Here is an 18,015-nt window from a genome sequence, read left to right as displayed (position 1 = left end):
AGTCCAAACAAGAGGGGATGTAGGTATAGATAGGTGACAATCTTATAGACCAAGGCATCTCAGCGTGTATTCAATTGAAAAATTTCTAAGTCCAAACAAGAGGGGATGTAGGTATAGATAGGTGACAATCTTATAGACCAAGGCATCTCAGCGTGTATTCAATTGAAAAATTTCTAAGTCCAAACAAGAGGGGATGTAGGTATAGATAGGTGACAATCTTGTAGACCAAAGCATCTCAGAGTGTATTCAATTGAAAAAATTCTAAGTCCAAACAAAAGGGGATGTAGGTATAGATAGGTGACAATCTTATGGACCAAAGCATCTCAGAGTGTATTCAATTGAAAAATTTCTAAGTCCAAACAAGAGGGGATGTAGGTATAGATAGGTGACAATCTTATAGACCAAAGCATCTCAGAGTGTATTCAATTGAAAAATTTCCAAGTCCAAACAAGAGGGGATGTAGGTATAGATAGGTGACAATCTTATAGACCAAGGCATCTCAGCGTGTATTCAATTGAAAAATTTCTAAGTCCAAACAAGAGGGGATGTAGGTATAGATAGGTGACAATCTTATAGACCAAGGCATCTCAGCGTGTATTCAATTGAAAAAATTGTAAGTCCAAACAAGAGGGGATGTAGGTATAGATAGGTGACAATCTTATAGACCAAGGCATCTCAGCGTGTATTCAATTGAAAAAATTCTAAGTCCAAACAAGGGGGGATGTAGGTATAGATAGGTGACAATCTTATAGACCAAGGCATCTCAGCGTGTATTCAATTGAAAAAATTCTAAGTCCAAACAAGAGGGGATGTAGGTATAGATAGGTGACAATCTTGTAGACCAAAGCATCTCAGAGTGTATTCAATTGAAAAAATTCTAAGTCCAAACAAGAGGGGATGTAGGTATAGATAGGTGACAATCTTGTAGACCAAAGCATCTCAGAGTGTATTTAATTGAAAAAATTCTAAGTCCAAACAAGAGGGGATGTAGGTATAGATAGGTGACAATCTTGTAGACCAAGGCATCTCAGAGTGTATTCAATTGAAAAAATTCTAAGTCCAAACAAGAGGGGATGTAGGTATAGATAGGTGACAATCTTATAGACCAAAGCATCTCAGAGTGTATTCAATTGAAAAAATTCTAAGTCCAAACAAGAGGGGATGTAGGTATAGATAGGGGACAATCTTGTAGACCAAAGCATCTCAGAGTGTATTCAATTGAAAACATTCTAAGTCAAAACAAGAGGGGATGTAGGTATAGATAGGTGACAATCTTGTAGACCAAAGCATCTCAGAGTGTATTCAATTGAAAAAATTCTAAGTCCAAACAAGAGGGGATGTAGGTATAGATAGGTGACAATCTTATAGACCAAAGCATCTCAGAGTGTATTCAATTGAAAAATTTCCAAGTCCAAACAAGAGGGGATGTAGGTATAGATAGGTGACAATCTTATAGACCAAGGCATCTCAGCGTGTATTCAATTGAAAAATTTCCAAGTCCAAACAAGAGGGGATGTAGGTATAGATAGGTGACAATCTTATAGACCAAGGCATCTCAGCGTGTATTCAATTGAAAAATTTCTAAGTCCAAACAAGAGGGGATGTAAGTATAGATAGGTGACAATCTTATAGACCAAAGCATCTCAGAGTGTATTCAATTGAAAAAATTCTAAGTCCAAACAAGAGGGGATGTAGGTATAGATAGGTGACAATCTTATAGACCAAAGCATCTCAGAGTGTATTCAATTGAAAAAATTCTAAGTCCAAACAAGAGGGGATGTAGGTATAGATAGGTGACAATCTTATAGACCAAGGCATCTCAGAGTGTATTCAATTGAAAAAATTCTAAGTCCAAACAAGAGGGGATGTAGGTATAGATAGGTGGCAATCTTGTAGACCAAGGCATCTCAGCGTGTATTCAATTGAAAAATTTCTAAGTCCAAACAAGAGGGGATGTAGGTATAGATAGGTGACAATCTTATAGACCAAGGCATCTCAGTGTGTATTCAAGTGAAAAATTTCTAAGTCCAAACAAGAGGGGATGTAGGTATAGATAGGTGACAATCTTGTAGACCAAGGCATCTCAGCGTGTATTCAAGTGAAAAATTTCTAAGTCCAAACAAGAGGGGATGTAGGTATAGATAGGTGACAACCTTATAGACCAAAGCATCTCAGAGTGTATTCAATTGAAAAATTTCTAAGTCCAAACAAGAGGGGATGTAGGTATAGATAGGTGACAATCTTATAGACCAAGGCATCTCAGTGTGTATTCAATTGAAAAATTTCTAAGTCCAAACAAGAGGGGATGTAGGTATAGATAGGTGACAATCTTATAGACCAAAGCATCTCAGAGTGTATTCAATTGAAAAATTTCTAAGTCCAAACAAGAGGGGATGTAGGTATTGATAGAGTGCAATCTTTTAGACCAAGGCATCTCAGCGTGTATTCAAAACGGGAGTTAGGTACCGGTAAATGAGAAGCTTATCAATCTAGACATGTTGAAATCTATAAGTTCACACATAGTGGATAGCAAGGCGAGGAATAGGGATATAGAATAAGAAAAGAGAGATAGACAGATCTAGATAAATACAGAGGTATAAAGAGAGACAGGCAAGGGAGATACATTTCATGATTCAACTTATATGCTAATAAGAAATAGTTGGTATATCAGGAACACAAGCATTGTATTTACTAGTTAATTTTACATCAGAATACACTTGTAGATTTTATGTAGCTTTTTTTCTATAGGGAACATGCAAATAGCAGACATAACATCTAGACATATAAATATATACATAAAACAATTATAGTTATGAGATATATCTGAACTAATCCAAAAAGACAATAATGATGAATATCATCACTTACCTTGGAAAATTATCCAGGCTGTATGCCTACTCACATTCCATCAAACACCAGAAAATCATGAGCAATTGCTTGGTTGATTTTTTTTATTTTTTTTATTTTAATTTTTTTCATACACATTTGTAATTGTGTCTTGTTTTATCAAGTATTTTTGTAGTTAATCTGTGGTGTTGGGAGAGGTGTTAACATGAATCAATTTTGCTTAACATTTTTTATTATGTATATTTTTTCAGTTTACAGAGTCATTGCAGTACCAAGTCTGACACTGTAATTGCTTGAAAAGTATTGCATTGGGAAGGAATCTTTTTTTTTTTTTTTTTTTTTTGAGGTGTGCAGGAATTTCAGTAGGGGATGTTTCTACTGATTTCAGATTCCAAGACAGCAAATTTGTATTTTATTGTTTGTGCATTCTTTTATCAAGTTTTTACAGATGTTTTTGTATTATGAAAGTGAAAATGAATGAGTTGCAAAGACATTTACATTTTTGCATTCTTTTTTTAATTCTTCACCTTTTTTGTTTTAATGTCCCAAGAGTGAACCAAGACGGATGAGTCTTATTCAGCAGAGTCGAAAAAAACAGGTTACCTTTGATTGTCCTCAATGGATTTGTCCATAGTATAATGTGTCCAAGTTATTGCCCTAATAAAGTGAGAACCATACCCCAAAACTAATGCAGAACTCTACTTAATTAAATGAGCACTCTCAAAGACAATTTATCTAACATAATTTTGAAATATGTTTTATAAAGTTACCATAGAGCTCTCAAATATATTAGGCACTCAAATAGGAAATTTGTTTCAAATACTTGTCATATATATATATATATATATATACATATATATATATATATATATATATATATATATACATATATATATATATATATATATATATATATATATATTAAAAACTTACAGTATATCTATACTTACATATTGACATTTAGGTTTTCAAAACATACTGCAGAGCTCCTCATGTTTTCTGAATTTTATGCTTTCGTCTACTAATCTATTGAGCACTCTTAAGTATATTTGTGTAGCTGAATTGCCATACATGTTTTTGAAAGTGTATATTTAGCTCTACTAATGTATTGTACTCTGTCAAAATAAATTTATGCAGTTGAAATGCCATATCTGTTTCTCAAATGTTTTATTTAGCTCTACTAATATATTGAGCACTCTGGAAGTAGATTTGTCTAAAATAATTGCAAAAATGTTTCCAACTCTTACTACAAAGCTCTTTAAATGCATTGAGCACTCTTAAAGTAAAATCGTCTTGTATAATTAAACAAAGCAATTTTTAAACTTACTACACAGCTATATAAAACTATGGAGCACATGCAAGCATCATTGGTATATATATAGATCACATAATTATTAGAAGTTATTTTTTTACTTGAAATACATATATATATATATATATATATATATATATATATATTCAAGGGAGACAATTTGTATATAGATCACATAATTATTAGAAGTTTTTTTTTTATTGAAATAAATATATATATATATATATATATATATATATATATATATATTCACGGGAGACAATTTGTATATAGATGACATAATAATCAGAAGTGATTTTTTTAAGGAAATATATATATATATATATATATATATATATATATATATATATATATATATATACAAGGGAGACAATTTATAGATAGATCACATAATTAATGGAAGTCTGTTTTAATTGAAGTAAATATATATATATATATATATATATATATATATATATATATATATTATTTCAATTCCATCAATGAGACATAGAGCAATAAAGTCATGTTATTTACATTTTGACTTAATAATAACCCTTTAAAATAGTGCTCAAAACTAGACAGAGCTGATATTATAAAACGTTTATTTTATTACAGGATAAATAAACATTAAGATTTAACTAGATTTATATAAGAGTGCTCAATAAGACATAGAGCAATAAGGACATTTTATTTAGATTTTTATTTAATAATTACACTTTAAATAGTGCTAAACAAAGGGAGACAATTTGTATATACATCACATAATTATTAGAAGTAATTTTTTATTGAAATATATATATATATATATATATATATATGTATATATTCAATGAGACAATTAGTATACAGATCACATAATTATTAGAACATATTTTTTTTATTGAAATATATATATATGTATATATATATATATAAATATATATTTAAGGGAGACAATTTATATATAGATCACATAATTATTAGAAGTTATTTTTTTATTGAAATAAATATATATATATAATATATATATATATATGTTCAAGGGAGACAATTTGTACATATATCACATAATTATTAGAAGTTATTTTTTTAATTGATATATTTTTATATATATTTATATATATATATATATATTCAATTTTTATATGTATTTTTTTATTACAGGATAAATAAACATTAAGATTCAACTAGTTATATAAGAGTGCTCAATGAGACATAGAGCAATAAAGACATTTTATTTAGGTTTGTACTTAATAAATACCCTTTAAATAATATTCAAAACTAGACAGAGCTGATATTATAAAACGTTTATTTTATTACAGGATAAGTAAACATTAAGATTTAACTAGAGTTATATAAGAGTGCTCAATTAGACATAGAGCAATGAAGACATTTTATTTAGATTTGTACTTTATAATTACACTTTAAATAGTGCTAAAAAATGGGAGACAATTTGTATAGACATCACATAATTATTGGATGTAATTTTCTATTGAAATACATATATATATATATATATATATATATATATTCAAGTGAGACAATTGATATATAGATCACATAATTATTATAACTTATTTTTTTTATTTAAATAAATATAATATATATATATTCAAGGGAGACAATTTATATATAGATCACATAATTATTAGAAGTTATTTTTTTTTTAAATATATATATATAAATATATATATATATATATATATATATATATATATGTATATATATAATATATATATATATAATCTATATATATTTTATATATATATATAGTCTATATATATATGTTCAAGGGAGACAATAGTTATATAGATCACATAATTATTAGAAGTTATTGTTTTATTGAAATATATATATATATATATAACTAAATATATATATATAAAATATATATTTATATATATATAGATATAATATATATATATAATCAAGGGAGACAATTAATACATAGATCACCTAATTATTAGAAGTTTTTTTCATTGAATTAAATATATATATATATTCAAAGGGGGTCGTTTGTATATATATCACATAATTATTAGAAGTTATTTTTTTAATTTAAATATATATACATATTCATTCAATTTTTATATGTATTTTATTTTATTACAGGATAAATAAACATAAAGATTCAACTAGTTATATAAGTGTGCTCAATGAGACATAGAGCAATAAAGACATTTTATTTAGGTTTGTACTTAATAAATACCCTTTAAATAGTGCTAACAACAAGACAGAGCTGATATTATAAAACGTTCATTTCATTCCAGGATAAATAAACATTAAGATTTAACTAGAGTGATATAAGAGTGCTCGATTAGACATAGAGCAATAAAGACATTTTATTTAGATTTGTACTTAATAAATACACTTTAAATAGTGTTCAAAACTAGACAGAGCTGAGTGTATAAACCGTTTATGTTATTACAGGATAAGTAAACATTAAGATTAAACTAGAGTTATATAAGAGTGCTCAATTAGACATAGAGCAATAAAGACATTTTATTTAGATTTGTACTTAATAATTACACTTTAGTGCTAAAAAAAGGGCGACAATTTATAGATAGATCACATAATTATTAGAAGTTATTTTTTTTAAATAAATACATATATATATATATATATATATATCAATATATATATATATATATATATATCAATATATATATATATATATATATATATATATATATATATATAATCTATATATATATGTTCAAGGGAGACAATTGTTATATAGATCACATAATTATAAGTTATTTTTTTATTGAAATATATATATATGTATATATATATATAAATATATATTTATATATATAATGGATGTATTTATATATTCAAGGGAGACAATTAATACATAGATCACCTAATTATTAGAAGTTTTTTTTATTGAAATAAATATATATATATATATATAATATATAATATATATATATATATGTTTAATGGAGACAATTTGTATATATATCACATAATTATTAGAAGTGACTTTTTTTATTGAAATATATAAGTCATTCAATTTTTATACGTATTTTATTTTATTACAGGATAAATAAACATTAAGATTCAACTAGTTATATAAGAGTTCTCAATGGGACATAGAGCAATAAAGACATTTTATTTAGATTTGTACTTAATAAATACACTTTAAATAGTGTGCAAAACTAGACAGAGCTGATATTATAAAACGTTTATGTTATTACAGGGTAAGTAAACATTAAGATTTAACTAGAAGTATATAAGAGTGCTCAATTAGACATTGAGCAATAAAGACATTTTATTTATAGTTGTACTTAATAATTACACTTTAAATAGTGCTAAAGAAAGGGAGACAATTTTTATATAGATGACATAATTATTAGAAGTAATTTTTTTAATTGAAATATATATATATATATATATATATATATATATATATATATATATATATATATATTCAAGGAGACAATTTGTATATAGATCACATAAATATTAGAAGTTATTTTTTTAATTGAAATATATATATATATATATATTCAAGGGAGACAATTTATATATAGATCACATAATTATTAGAAGGTATTTTAGTTATTGAAATATATATATATAAAATATATATATATATATATATATATATACAATATATATATATATTCAAGGGACACAATTAATACATAGATCACCTAATTCTTAGAAGTTTTTTTTATTGAAACATAAATATATATATATATATATATATATATATATATATATATATATATATATATATATGTTCAAGGGAGACAATTTGTATATATATAACATAATTATTAGAAGTTATTTTTTTAATTGAAATATATATATATATATTCATTCAATTTTTATATGTATTTTATTTGAGTACAGGATTAATAAACATAAAGATTAAACTAGTTATATAAGAGTGCTCAATGAGACATAGAGCAATAAAGACATTTTATTTAGGTTTGTACTAATAAATACCCTTTAAATAGTGTTCAAAACTAGACAGAGCTGATATTATAAAATGTTTATTTTATTACAGAAAAAATAAACATTAAGATTTAACTAGAGTTATATAAGAGTGCTCGATTAGACATAGAGCAATAAAGACATTTTATTTAGATTTGTACTTAATAAATCCACTTTAAAATAGTAATCAAAACTAGACAGAGCTGATATTATAAAACGTTTATTTTATTACAGGATAAGTAAACATTAAGATTTAACTAGAGTTATATAAGAGTGCTCAATTAGACATAGAGCAATAAAGACATTTTATTTAGATTTCTACTTTATAATTACACTTTAAATAGTGCTAAAAAAGGGAGACAATTTGTATAGAGATCACATAATTATTGGATGTAATTTTCTGTTGAAATACATATATATATATATATTCAAGGGAGACAATTGATATATAGATCACATAATTATTATAACTTATTTTTTTTATTGAAATATATATATATATATATATATATATATATTCAAGGGAGACAATTTATATATAGATCACATAATTATTAGAAGGAATTTTTTTAATAAATATATATATATATAAATATATTTATACATATATATATAATATATATATATTTTATATATATATATAATCTATATATATTTTATATATATATATATAGTCTATATATATATGTTCAAGGGAGACAATTGTTATATAGATCACATAATTATTAGAAGTTATTGTTTTATTGAAATATATATATAACTAAATATATATATAAAATATATATTTATATATAGATATAATATATATATAATCAAGGGAGACAATTAATACATAGATCACCTAATTATTAGAAGTCTTTTGTATTGAAATAAATATATATATATATTCAAGGGGGTCGTTTGTATATATATCACATAATTATTAGAAGTTATTTTTTTAATTGAAATATATATATATATTCATTCAATATTTATATGTATTTTATTTTATTACAGGATAAATAAACATTAAGATTCAACTAGTTATATAAGTGTGCTCAATGAGACATAGAGCAATAAAGACATTTTATTTAGGTTTGTACTTAATAAATACCCTTTAAATATTGCTAAAAACTAGAGAGAGCTGATATTATAAAACGTATATTTCATTCTAGGATAAATAATCATTAAGATATAGAGTCATATAAGAGTGCTCACTGAGACATAGAGCAATAAAGACATTTTATTTAGATTTGTACTTAATAAATACACTTTAAATAGTGTTCAAAACTAGACAGAGATGATATTATAAACCGTTTATGTTATTACAGGATAAGTAAACATTAAGATTTAACTAGAGTTATATAAGAGTGCTCAATTAGACATAGAGCAATAAAGACATTTTATTTAGATTTGTACTTAATAATTACACTTTAGTGCTAAAAAAAGGGAGACAATTTATAGATAGATCACATAATTATTAGAAGTTATTTTTTTTTACATAAATACATATATATATATATATATATTTTATATATATATATATATATGTTCAAGGGGAACAATTGTTATATAGATCAAATAATTATAAGTTTTTTTTTATTGAAATATATATATATATATATATATATATATATATATATATATATATATATATATATAAATATATATTTATATATATAATATATATATTTATATATACAAGGGAGACAATTAATACATAGATAACCTAATTATTAGAATTTTTTTTTATTGAAATAAAAATATATATATATATATAATATATATATATATTCAAGGGAGACAATTTGTATATATATCACATAATTATTAGAAGTTTTTTTTTAATTGAAATATATATATATGTAGTCATTCAATTTTTATATGTATTATATTTTATTTCAAGATAAATAAACATTAAGATTCAACTGGTTATATAAGAGTTCTCAATGAGACAGATAGCAATAAAGACATTTTATTTAGGTTTGTACTTAATAAATACCCTTTAAATAGTGCTAAAAACTAGACAGAGCTGATATTATAAAACATTTATTTTATCCCAGGATAAATAAACATTAAGATTTAACTAGAGTAATATAAGAGTGCTCAATTAGTCATAGAGAAATGAAGACATTTTATTTAGATTTGTACTTTATAATTGCACTTAAAGTAGTGCTTAAAAAGGGAGACAATTTGTATATACATCACATAATTATTAGAAGTAATTTTTTATCGAAATCTATATAAATATATATATATATATATATATATATATATATATTCAATGAGACAATTAGTATATAGATCGCATAATTATTAGAACTTATTTTTTTATTGAAATATATATATATATATATATATATATATATATATATATATATATATATATATTTAAGGGAGACAATTGTTATATAGATAACTTAATTATAAAAGTTATTTTTTTTATTGAAATATATATATATATAAATATATATATATATATATATATATAATATGTATATTTATATATTAAAGGGAGACAATTAATACATAGATAACATAATTATTAGAAGTTTGTTTTTAATGAAAGAAATTTATATTATATATATATATATATATATATATATATTCAAGGGAGACAATTTGTATATATATCACATAATGTATAGAAGTTATTTTTTTAATTGAAATATATATATACATATATATATATATATATATATATATATATATATATTTATTCAATTTTTATATATAATTATTAGAAGTTATTTTTTTAATTGAAATATATATATATATTCAAGGGAGCCAATTTGTATATAGATCACATAATTATTAGAACTTACTTTTTTATTGAAATAAATACATAAATATATATATATATATATATATATATATATATATATTCAAAGGAGACAATTTATATATAGATCACATAATTATTAGAAGTTATTTTTTTTCTAAATGAATATATATATATATATATATGTATATATATAAATATATATATATATATATAATATATGTATATTTTATATATATAATCTGTATATATATGTTCAAGGGAGACAATTGTTATATAGATCACATAATTATTAGAAGTTATTGTTTTATTGAAATATATATATATATAAATACATATATATATATATAAAATATATATTTATATATATATATATATATATATAATATATATATATATTCAAGGGAGACAAGTAATACATAGATTACCTAATTATTAAAAGTTTTTTTTATTGAAATAAATATATATATAATATATATATATATATCTATATATATATATATATATATATATATATATATTCAAGGGAGACAATTTGTATATATGTAACATAATTATTAGGAGTTATTTTTTTAATTGATATATATATATATATATATTTATATATATTCAATTTTTATATGTATGTTATTTTATTACAGGATAAATAAACATTAAGATTCAACTAGTCATATAAGAGTTCTCAATTAGACATAGAGCAATAAAGACATTTTATTTAGATTTGAACTTAATTAATACACTTCAAATAGTGTTCAAAACTAGACAGAGCTGATATTATAAAACGTTTATTTTATTACAGGAAAACTAAACATTAAGATTTAACTAGAGTTATATAAGAGTGCTCAATTAGACATAGAGCAATAAAGATATTTTATTTAGATTTCTACTTATTAATTACACTTTAAATAGTGCTAAAAAAAATGGGAGACAATTTGTATATAGATCACATAATTGTTAGAAGTGATTTTTTTAATTGAAATATATATATATATATATATATATATATATATATTCAAGGGAGACAATTTATATATAGATCACATAATTATTAGAAGTTATTTTTTTTAAGTAAATATATGTATATATATATATAAATATATATAATATATATATTATATATATATATAATCTATATATATATGTACAAGGGAGACAATTGTTTTATAGATCACATAATTATTAGAAGTGTTTTTTTATTGAAATATATATATATAAATATTTATATATATATATATTGACATTTTAGATTTATCATTGAGAATCATAACAGTTAGAATAAAATTATTAAAATTTATATTACATTATGTCATATTCACACAAGAATACCAAAAAAATTGTGGTTATCTAAATTGACGTTTACATTTTTTTTTAAGTTATTACCTTGCTCTACTGATGTATTGAGCACTCTACATATAAGTCCTATCATTTGAATTTCTGTGTATATATTTTAAATATTAACAGTTAGCTCTTAGTCTTATCATCAAATTGCCATACATATTTCCAAAAATTTAATAACTATCTCTACTAATTCATTAATCATTGTATATATTTATCTTTCTGTCTCTCATTATTTATCTATCTATCTATCTATAGAATTGAATATGTCTGTCTGTGTGTACATTTCTCTGTCAATTTTAGTCTACATATTCCAAATTTTGATACAAAGGGTACTGAGATTTTAGAAAATCTATGTGATTGGTATTTGAACAGAAATTTTGCAATTAAGGGGTCAAAGTTCAATGATTTGGCCTTTGAGAACCCTACTAATTTCCTCCGACAATTATGGGTCTAAACACTTGAAATTTTACATATAGTTTCCTTGGACATGGATCTAACTTAATATCTCCATTGGAGCCCAAAACAATAAATTGTAAAGGTTCATAATAGGGGTCAAATTTTTTAAAATTAACCGTTTTTCTGCTTTTTTTTTTGGTTGGGGAGGGGGGCAGCATACACCGCTAAACACCGGGGCTACGGCAGGAACTCATGCTAGTATAATATATATATATATATATATATATATATATATATTTTCATATATATATATATATTCATATATATATATATATATATATATATATATTAATATATATATATTCATATATATATATATATATTCATATATATATCAATTAAAACATAACTTCTATTTCCATTATTTTCATATATATATATATATATATGCATATTTATATCAATTAAAACATAACTCCTAATAATTATCTGATCTTTATACAAATTGTCTGCCTTGAATATATATATATATATATATATATATATATATTATATATATATATATATATATATTTATGTGAATTAAAAAGAATAAGTTCTAATGATTATGTGATCTTTATACAAATTGTCTCCCTCGAATATATATATATATATATATATATATATATATATATATATATATATATATATATATATTCAAGGGAGACAATTTGAATATAGAAGACAGTTATTAGAAGTTATTTTTTTAATTGAAATAAATATATATATATATATATATATATATATATATATATATTTGAATTAAATAACTTCAAATAATTATGATCTATATAAAAATTGTCTCCCTTGAATATATATATATTATATATATAAATATATATATATATACATATATTTCAATAAAAAAATAACTTCTAATAATTGTCGTCTATATACAAATTGTCTCCCTTGATTATATATATATATATATATATATGTATATATATATACATACACATATTAAAGGGAGACAATTTGTATATAGATGACATAATTATTAGAAGTTATCTTTTTTATGCTTAATTGAATTTTAATGCTTAGTTTTTCCATCAATTGTTTTACTTGGGTAATTTTTTGTAATGTATATTTGAAAAAAATCTATGTGCTAGTTGAGATAAGAAATAAGGAAAATTCTTACCTGTTACTTCCCAGGTGTTATCTCCACTTTTTCTCTGTTCTGCTTCTTGCTGAAACTCATGGCAATTTCATGTTTGTTTGTGTTCTTTGTTACATATATATATTTTTTAATGTGAGGATTTTTTTTCTTTTAATAATTTAAAAACTTTTTTTTGATTTATATAATAAAGAGAGACAACATAACTAATGGATTTTTTTAAAATGATATATTCAACTTTCTGGTTATGATCAAATGTACTACTTTATTTTTTATTTTTTTTTTTTTGTAGTTGCATAAGTTAGCTGATGAGAAGAAATACAAGCAGAACTGCATTCATTTAAATAAAGCTAATAGTTTAGAATTTGATTTTACCCAGATGTGCATGTACACAAAGAAAGAAACACTTACTTGAGGACTTCTGTAACTACAGGAAACATGTGGCAGCTAGGATAGGTGATGCTGCTGGATTCAGTTGTTTTTTCCAATCCACATAATTCTCACAATAGCTTATAGTAGAATTCCACCATGATCAAGGGGAGTACCTGAAATTACAGAAATATACACACAGAAGGAAAGAAAAAGAATACTTACTCTACTTCTATGACAATGATTGCTGCGAAGACTTCAAGATGCTAATGTAGGAAGAAACAGATAGACATACATCATACGCAGTTTAAGTGTACCCAGATGTGCTTGAACGCAAAGAAAGAAATACTTGATTCAAACTGCACAAGACATGTGGCAGACAGGAACGGTGATGCTGCTAGGTTTCATTGCTTGTTCCAATCTATAAAAAAGAGATGATGTTTATAGTGTTTATAATCTACTGCTGTGTGAAAGCTGGAACAATGGAAACAGTTAAATTAAATTATCAAATCACAAAGACTGAAATCGAAATAGAAAGAAGAAAGGGTGATACTATACTCATCTTCCTGTTGGTGCAGACCACTTGCTCGTGACTGTTCGTTCGCCATGAAACTGGAAAGTAAAATAAATAAAAAAAGAAAAAAAGAGAGGTTCCACCGGGGAAAGCTCGTGTCTGGGCAGCGAGGTGATGAACTCCCGAAAGGAGGGGCACTATATAAAAACAAGCTTTGCTGCGAACATCTCCTAAAAAGCGGTTTCTACTCAGAATAACAGGCGGAGCAGAAAACAGAGGTGTTCTCTCTACCCAACAGGATTCGTAAAGATACCAATAGTTTGTGTTCATAAGACGGCGATGATCGCTCACAAAACTGGCATTCCTACTGTCATGTCGGAGGACCGTCATATATAATTGCACTACCATTTCGTATTGGAGGACGGTCATATATAATTGCACTACCATACCGTTTCGGAGTTCCTAGACAGTAGGAATAATAAAAGCGGCCTTAAAGCGGCTTGTGAGCACACAATCTAGTCGAACTCTAGTCGTCCTTAGTCGAGTCGAGGCAAGCCTGCATTATATAGTAACACGAGCACGTGTCGCCTGCTTAGAGGGTAGCCCCCTTCGGGAGATTCGAAAGCGCACCTCACAGCGGAAGAGCTTCGGAACCAATCGGACCGTACCCAGACTTGCAGCTATTTGTTAACTTGGAAGTGGAGTCAACACCCCGACACTGAGAAAAGAGCTTTCCAAAAGCTCAAAACCAGTTGCATGCAAAGTCGGGGAAACTGGGAGCAGGCTGGGGAGAACACGGGGCCTTGCAGGGAGGCCCATTTTTCTCTTTCGTTCGGTTTACATCTTTCGGGTATTGTTCTCCTTTCAGCCTGCCCCCATCACGCCTTTTTGCTCGCCACATGCAAGCGTATAAAAAGACGACCAGATGACGGACGCAACAAACTAATGCCGACATTTTCTGGATTTTTTTTTTTTTTTTGCCAGAGCCCATTTAGCCGTGTAGCTATTAAACTACAACGTTACACCCCCCTACCACGGTGAGGATAGGGTTGGACTTTAGGGGGGAAAATACACATCCAGTATTTTATCCAATAAAAGAACGGTTTATAAACTGCACAATTGTCACGGTAATTCTACAGTTTATGGACCGCCCTTAAATAATATTATATACATGCTTTCATCTAACAAATTTAAAAAAAAGGCGTTAATTTAGATTTAAATTTTAATATTTTTTCCCCAGAACAGCACGGATTATAAACTGCACAATTGTCACGGTAATTCTATAGTTTATCGACCACCCTTAAATAATATTATATGTATGCTTTCACCTAACAAATTTAAAAAAAAAGACGTTAATTTAGATTTAAATTTTAATATTTTTTCCCAGAACAGCACGGTTTATAAATTGCACAATTGTCACGGTAATTCTATAGTTTATCGACCGCCCTTAAATAATATTATATGTATACTTTCACCTAACAAATTAAAAAAAAAAGACGTTAATTTAGATTTAAATTTAAATATTTTAACCAAGAACAGCATGGTCTATAAACTGCACAATTGTCACGGTAATATTTGTTGGCTGGCTTTCTAACAGTATAATAAAATATAAAAAGACGTTAAACGTTAAAATCGTGTAAACTACACAAGTGTCGAAATTTGAAAAGAAATTCGACGTGTTTATGAACTGTGCTCATACTAACAACGTTCATTTGAACACTTGTGCAGTTTACACAACTGAAATAAATGCGTCATCTACTTTGAAACGACAAGAAATACCTTTTTTTTTGACATCAGAGAAGTAGACAGAGGAGCGGCAGGGCGGCGGCTTAGCTGGGTCGACTGGCTGGTCATCTATTCTTCCGGAACTCATCTCGCTGCCAGGGTCCAAACTGAATTTACAGCCCGTTTTAGGCCTCTTTTTATATTTCACCATCGCCGTGAAAACCGTTAACTTTTCCGGGAAAAACCGAACAGTTCGCAGTCGATGTCGCAACCTTTTTACCTTTTATGGAGTTTGTGTTACCTAGCTGCCTTTTCATTGGTTGATTTAAACTTGTTTAGTTGAAGAGTGAATGTGGCGTGATATGCGCGCACGCACGCACGCACGCACACACAGAGTAATACTTTGTGTTTGTGTGTGTTGGTGTCTTTATGCGAGTGTGTGTATGTGTGTGTGTGTGTGCTGAGTTAAATTTGTTTAGTTTGAAGAGTGAACGTGGGCGTGTGTGTGTGTGTGTTTATGCAAGTGTGTGTGTATGTGGGTGTGTGCGTCGTTGAGAGAGAGAGAGAGAGAGAGAGAGAGAGAGAGAGAGAGAGAGAGGTTAGCACCCGGTAATTTAAAAAGTTATAAAAAGTTAAAAATATAATATATATATATATATATATATATATATATATGGTCGCCAGTGATTTACATTTCAAAATACACGCATTAATAAAACTAGCTCCAAGACTATTTTTCTCTGCTAATTTTCCTTGCGATATTCGTTTTCAGCATACCTGAAAAAACTGACGGTTCGAGTTTTCCGGGTACGGTTTTTCCGGAGACGAGTTTTCTCTGGACAAGTTTTCCGGGCACTGGTATAAGTGCTATGGGTTCATCAGAGCACATCCCATTAAAGTACTTGTAAACAGGGATGCAACACCGAGGAGGCGATGGGACAGACGTTGGAGATTGACCTATAGCACGCACGGGGCCTATTAGATTAGATACTCTTTTTTTTGTTGTTTTTGTGCTCAACGATAAAAACCGACTTCTTCATTTGTGTTTGCTTCTCATTTTCGCTTTTTCTCTGATAAGTGTTTCGCTAATGTGAAAAAGAAAACATGTTCGAACGTTTGCTGACATTTATTGGATGTGTTCCTACCAGTATTTTGCTTAATTTTCGAGTTTGGAGCGATTATCGAGTCTCACAAGATGTCTGTAAAATGTCAGACACTTCTTTATTGTTCTAACTTAAAACCGTGCGCTACTTTTGTTTGTGTTAAATAAACGTTTTAAAATAAGTTAAAACAACAAAAATGTGATCTAGGTAGAAGAGTAACTTACCTTGCCTTTGGTAACATTCATTTTCTTATATATTTATTTGTTCACTACTTTTTCGTTTTGTTCTCTTGAATGCGAAATATTCGCCATGAAATTTCCACGGGGGGTCACGATTATTTCGTTTTATTAATCTTAAGTTTCATAGAATAAAAAGTTCTGACACAACTTTGTCGAGCGATTTATAATCGATTTCATTTAACTTCTGTTTGACCCCGGCACGTACGACCCTTTCTCTCCTTCCCCCACTCTCTCTCTCTTCTTTAGCTTGGTGACAAGCGATATGCTTATGTGTGCGTGCGTGTGTGTGTGTGTATGTGTGTACATGCGTGCGTATGTGTGTTGTCGTATTCACGAAAATTTAAAAAAA

This window comes from Euprymna scolopes, chromosome 46 (genome assembly GCF_053919585.1).
Source record: "Euprymna scolopes isolate OS-2025 chromosome 46, ASM5391958v1, whole genome shotgun sequence".
NCBI lineage: Eukaryota > Metazoa > Mollusca > Cephalopoda > Sepiida > Sepiolidae > Euprymna > Euprymna scolopes.
The sequence above is the reverse complement of the archived record's forward strand: the minus strand, read 5'-3'. Positions refer to the sequence as shown.